The sequence below is a fragment of the Diabrotica undecimpunctata genome, chromosome 3 (assembly GCF_040954645.1).
Source record: "Diabrotica undecimpunctata isolate CICGRU chromosome 3, icDiaUnde3, whole genome shotgun sequence".
NCBI classification, from domain to species: Eukaryota; Metazoa; Arthropoda; class Insecta; order Coleoptera; family Chrysomelidae; genus Diabrotica; species Diabrotica undecimpunctata.
The window spans coordinates 3,103,800-3,109,799 of NC_092805.1; the positions used below are offsets into that span (position 1 = coordinate 3,103,800).

At 31.2% G+C, this 6,000-nt stretch overlaps 1 protein-coding gene across 1 annotated transcript in view; it reads right to left on the minus strand.

The window, feature by feature from the left end:
* Nucleotides 1-4,117, minus strand: part of spoon (A-kinase anchor protein spoonbill) — a 108,586-nt gene extending 104,469 nt beyond the window's left edge. The window contains exon 1 of the mRNA XM_072525088.1: nt 3,927-4,117. The gene's annotated coding sequence lies outside the window, so the exon portion shown is untranslated. The remainder of the gene's footprint in view (nt 1-3,926) is intronic.
* Nucleotides 4,118-6,000: the final 1,883 nt, after the last annotated feature.

Genomic DNA, 6,000 nt, shown 5'->3' on the forward strand with positions numbered 1-6,000 from the left:
AATTCATCAATTACTTAAATTCTAAGCTAAATGTGAATAAAGAAGCTAATGACAAAAATTACCAAATCACACAAATTCAACAATCTTGAAAGTTACGACACATCCACAACTTATTACGACAAGGATTATGTTCATAAAAACAGTTGTTTTGGACACAATTTTTCAATGTCGTTATGTTACCAAACAATCTGCGTAGATTAGACAGAATACAAAAGTGACCTGTATTCATTCACACGCGGAAAAATACTCACCAGATCAGGTCAATGACTATATTTATATATGTTGAGACATTGATTTCTTTATTGTTTTGTTGGTAACAATTTATTGTATGATCGATAAAAATTATCTGAAGCATGTTTCTCATATTGTGAGCTTTTTAAATTGAGTAGGGTACTAATGTATTCCAAGATGCAAAAAGTGTTGATCATGGTAACCCAAAACTATAGTTGTTACATTGACCTATAATTATACATATCAAATCATTCATATATAGAAATGATTCCCAAAGTACTGGTATATAATAGGCTGTTCAATAACTCCATGACCGTCAATATAATTGTTCCAATGAGATTCCAATTTATGAATTCCATTCGTAAAGTGAAAATTTGGAAAAGCTACAAAATACGCTTCCACAGCTGTTAAAACACTTTCCGCACATGATTTTTTTTTGTATTAAATGGTATTGAATCAGGCGGAAGTCGCTAGGGGCCAAATCTGGTAAATACAGTGGATGCTCCAACAATTCTAACTTTAATTCATGGATATTAGCTACTATCAAAATGCCCATATGACACAATGCATTGTCCTGAAGAAAAAATATTTTTTTCTTCTGCAATCAGGCATTTTTTTATGATTTTTTTCTTTCAGCTGGTCTAAGAGGTTACAATAATATTCAGAATTAATTGTTTTAACAGTTTGCAAGTATTGTTCTGAAGCTATTTTCTTGTGGCATTTTAAATTAATTACTATTTAAATTGGAATAAGCGACAATTAAAGGTTAAAATACGTTTATTGACGTTTCAATTTCCACTTCGGAAATCGTTCTCAAAATACAAACATTAGTAAATTTACTAATGTTTGTATTTTGAGAACGATTTCCGAAGTGGAAATTGAAACGTCAATAAACGTATTTTAACCTTTAATTGTGGCTTATTCCCATTTAAATAGTAATTAGTTTGCAAGTAATACACAAAAAAATTCCTTTCACATACCAAAAAACTGATGCTAACACCTACTCAACTGATTTCTAGATGCGAACTAGCTTCAGAGCTAAAGAACAAGGTTCACGCCACTCTTTAGCCTCTTGTTTTGATTCAGGATCATGGTAATAGAGCCAAGTCTCATGCTTATTGATGAATCGATGCACACCATCCACATTATCCTTTCGAAATACTCTAAATGTTGCTGAGAAAGTCACATTTAAATGCGTTTTGTTCCATTGTTAGCAAATTCAGCACCCATTGTGAATACAGGTCAGTGAAACCCAATACTTCGGTCAAAATATTGCTTACACTGCCCAATAAGATGCCTAGGGCTTCTACTAAATCTCTTTCAATCACTTAACGATTTTCCAATATGATATCCTGTATTTTTTCTACGATTTCTGGTGTTGTTGCTGGTTTTGGACATCCTTAACAGAGATCGTCTTCAGGGCTTGTATGTCCACATTTAGATTCCCATTTAGCAACCCATCTTTCTACTACCTTTTTAACATTTCATTTTATTTTCAAATCTTCCAAAAATAAAAATGCAATCCTGCATGATAATTGATTTTTTCATGGTAAAAAAATATTGTGATACATTGATACTAAATTGCATATAAACAAAGAATGAATTAGATTGAAATGAAACTTTACATACATTCATATGAAGGGTATACTAACATATAAAAAACTAGGATAGTAGCAATTCCCTATTTTATCAAACCACAAAACTTATTCAACGGCCCATTTTTGTGCTATGCCCTGACAGTGAAGAGATCAAGTACACTCTGGTGAATAATTTAGCGACTCTTGCTGACTCAGCTGATAATATCTAACATTGAATAGTATCTTAAGTCTTAAGTATCATACACCACTGACAATGAATTTAAAAATCATTTGAAATTTCCTGCCTTAAATTTTGCACAATTTATGACAAATGTGAATATGAAACATCACATACACAGTTTGAATTCCGTAGAAGCCCTGTTTGCCTTTAATTTACTGGCACAGAGATGCGTAATGTCAACCAAGATATGTATGTCTGCTTCATTGACTATACTGAGGGCTTTGACTATATTAAGCACTAGAAGCTACTGGAAATTTTGCAAAAACTAAACATTGATTACCGAGATGTTCAACTAATAACAAGATAATATTGGAGTCAAACAGCAAGAATAAAATTCAAAGGCAAAGACGAAGACTGTTAGGACGTAAGTATTCAAAAGGATGTATGACAAGGATGTATTCTCTCACCAATGTTATTCTGTTTATGCTCTGAATATATTTTCCGTGGCACATTCAAAGATGAGTAAGCTGGAATAGAGACAAATGGAATTCTTGTCAACAGCAGATATGAATTAAAGCACTCAGGAAAGCCAATACATCTTAAAGGCATGAGCAAGGAATGGATCTTATAATAGCTTTTTGACATCATTATATTTGCATTATTACCCAACTTTCACATCCATATAACAGTGTTGGAGTGATCATTATCATTATAAAGTTTTATCATTGCACCACTTTCTTGTACCACTAGATCCTGTCAATTTTGTGATAAAGGTCTCTATATTTCTTGAATGGGTAATTTAAATGACTCATTTGTTCTAGTAGATGATTTGAAAGATACGAATTCCAAATAATATTTAAAATTTAAATCAAAAGTTAGTAGAATAAAACCAAGACAGATGTACATTAATAAAGAAGCACATGGCTGCAAGGAGGTTATGTTTAAATTACTTGTTGATTTCATGGTATATCTCACTTAAGTAAAAAATCCAGAGAATGACTATTTACTGAACTGGCCTTATTCAACATAGTTAGGAATTTGCAACAAATACAATAATTATTTTTTCCATTCAACATGCAAAACTGTTGAGTCAGATGAATAAATAATTCAATTTAGCAAATTGTTAAGGAAATATGTACACACAAACTACAAACTCAATGCCTGTTCCAATTACACTAAAATTGAATAATCAAGACAATGACCCTGGTTTGAATTTAAAATATTTGTTCAGTGAGTTATGGGGTTCTTGTTTACAATAACCCAAATAAATGAATTCGTGTGTCAAGGAAATGTAAATATATTTTAAATATAAAACATTGTTTCAATGAAAACTATCGTTTTTCTGTGATATCTCTGCGAATTGCCTAGCCCGCTTACATAGAGAAAATAGGTCAAAGGATTTAGTTCAACCAAAATAACTGACATATTACAGCAAGTAAAATACATATTGTTATCTTCCACCAAACAAACTTAAAAATCTTTTATTAATAATAGGTGATAAGTTTAGAGATCGTAACCAACAGGTATTCTAAGCCGCAATCAAATTGACATTAGGCTTACAGGTTCAACAGTTTTTGTTTATATACACCTTTAAGATCATTCTTCACATAATGTTCGTCTTAACAACAATAGCGTCATAATTTTAAAACAGATTATCTGCCTACATTTTAATAACTACTACGAATTCGGCAGTCGTTGAGTATGTCTACACCCTAAAGTTCCAGACGGTGTACAAAAACTTGTCAAAAGCATGAATATTACTACTAAAATTGACAGTAACTATTAAGTTTTGTATATAATAAAACTACAATAATCCAAAGACGAATCAACCCAAACGCATTCTTAAAATATCTCATCACCAAATTTTAAGATGTAGGTAAGCCGGCCACATTGCTAGAATATTGGAGACAAACATACGTTAATTTCTAAGTACTTACAGTTTGTTGCTTCTCCAATGCAGCTTTAACGGGATCAGCGAAGCACTGGGCAATTGTTGTCACACAAAATTCACGATATTAGCAGTTCAATAATAATAAAAACAAGATTTAAGCAGAGGAAATTTTCCACGTGCTCAAAATGTTGACTACAAACGTCTATAATGGTGGCGTCCCGTCACTCGGTTGGTAACTGAGATATGACAGATGCGAAGATGTGCTGCCATCTTCACAAGTATCAATTTCACACGCCAATAGCCCTTTTTAGGGTAAAAGCATAAATTACGTAGACATTATATTAAAAAATACATAGTCTGTTGCTGAAACGAGAAATTAACTAAATGTTCTTTTCTATTTTATAAATAAAATGAATAAATATGTACATTTTACATTATTAAAATAGTTTTTAATGAGTTTTCGGAATTGCTATTGTGCGTCATCTAGCGGTTATTTTATAAAAGTAAGAGGAGACTTTTACAGATATTTCCTTAGAAATTTGTAGCTTTGAAATAAATTTAAGCATATTTTACATTTTTGGTTTAAGTAGTAACATCGATTAAAAACTACACTGTGTAAGTAACTGTGTAATGGTTTTTAATTAATGGTATTAATCAAATATTTATATATTGTTTTAATTCAAGTTTTCAATTTTGACGCAACATTGCATAATTTTATATATAGACGTTCAAGCATTCCCCGAAAGATGTCAGATCGATGACTTCCGTATAGTCTTCAGGATACTGGATGTTATGAAATAAGAAGTATCATTTAAAAACTATCAATCTAAACACAATCTAAAAATATGACGCTTGTTTTGTCATCATAATAATTATAATCAAAGTTAATTTATTAGATATCTAAAACCTAAAGGAGACTACAAAGATATGTTTTTTGAAATACATTTAAATTCCCGTTGGTTATAAGAATCTAAAGCTATATAGTAGCTAATTTACACATAGGTAACATGAATTACAAGTGTTCTAGAATATATAGTCATTTTAGGTTCAAATGGTCTTACAATATCGTAAAAATGAGGAATTTTCCATAATTGATATGTAGGTATATTGTGTAGGGGAGTACGGGGCACAATGAAACACAAATTTGTTTTTTATTTTTCCTGTTTTTGCATGTAGGTATATCAGTTTGAAATGTGTTTTAAAAGATGCCATTCGTTACTAGGAACATACTTATAATAGCATCAAAAACCTTCAGTGAACAATAATCAATTCAAGTTAAAAAAATTTTTCATTGTGCTCCAGTGGTGGGGCACATACATAGTGGTACAATGTAACATATATAAAAATGACCAAGTTGTAGAATAAATCAATGAGATTGCTTTAGAAGTATGCCCAATAAAAGTGCTATGCTATAGTTTTATTCCAATAATAAAAAAATATATAAAATCAAAGGAAAAACAATTCAAACGTTGAATATAGTAGTTAGCCAATATTTAAATTAGTGAAGTCGATTCCGAAAGAAATAAATTGTTTTTGGCGTTGGATTGATCCAGCAAAAACCGGGTTCTCCAAAATCATCTTAATGCTATTCTCAGCGGCTATTGATACATCTGGAACTGGTGGCTCTACAAAGGTGTTATGCCCTTTTTTTCTGAAAAACTTCACTTCGAAATCTCCGCTTGTATTCTTTTCTTTCATAGCAAGTCCAACATAGAACTTACTATTATGGAGGTTTAATTTATATTCCACCAGTACATAATCATTTTTAATGGGTGATCTATCCAGATCTATGTATATTTCATCTAATTTACTTACCGTTGCACGTCATCCGCGTCATAGTCCGTGAGGTCGTATGATACTAACACGAAATATTTTGGCGGTAGGTGTGTTCTTTTTTAGAATCACTTTGCCGAGCACACTGGCATTACAGCCACTAGACATATTTCATTATATACGCGTAGAAGTAATATTTAAAGATTTCTATTAATGTTATTGTGTAAAGATAATGTTATTGTGTTAATTGTGTAAAGAAATACACAATAATATGTTTTATTTAATTTGTATAAATGCATTATAAAGCGTTTTTATGAAGAACATTAGTTCGGAACACACTGTAACTG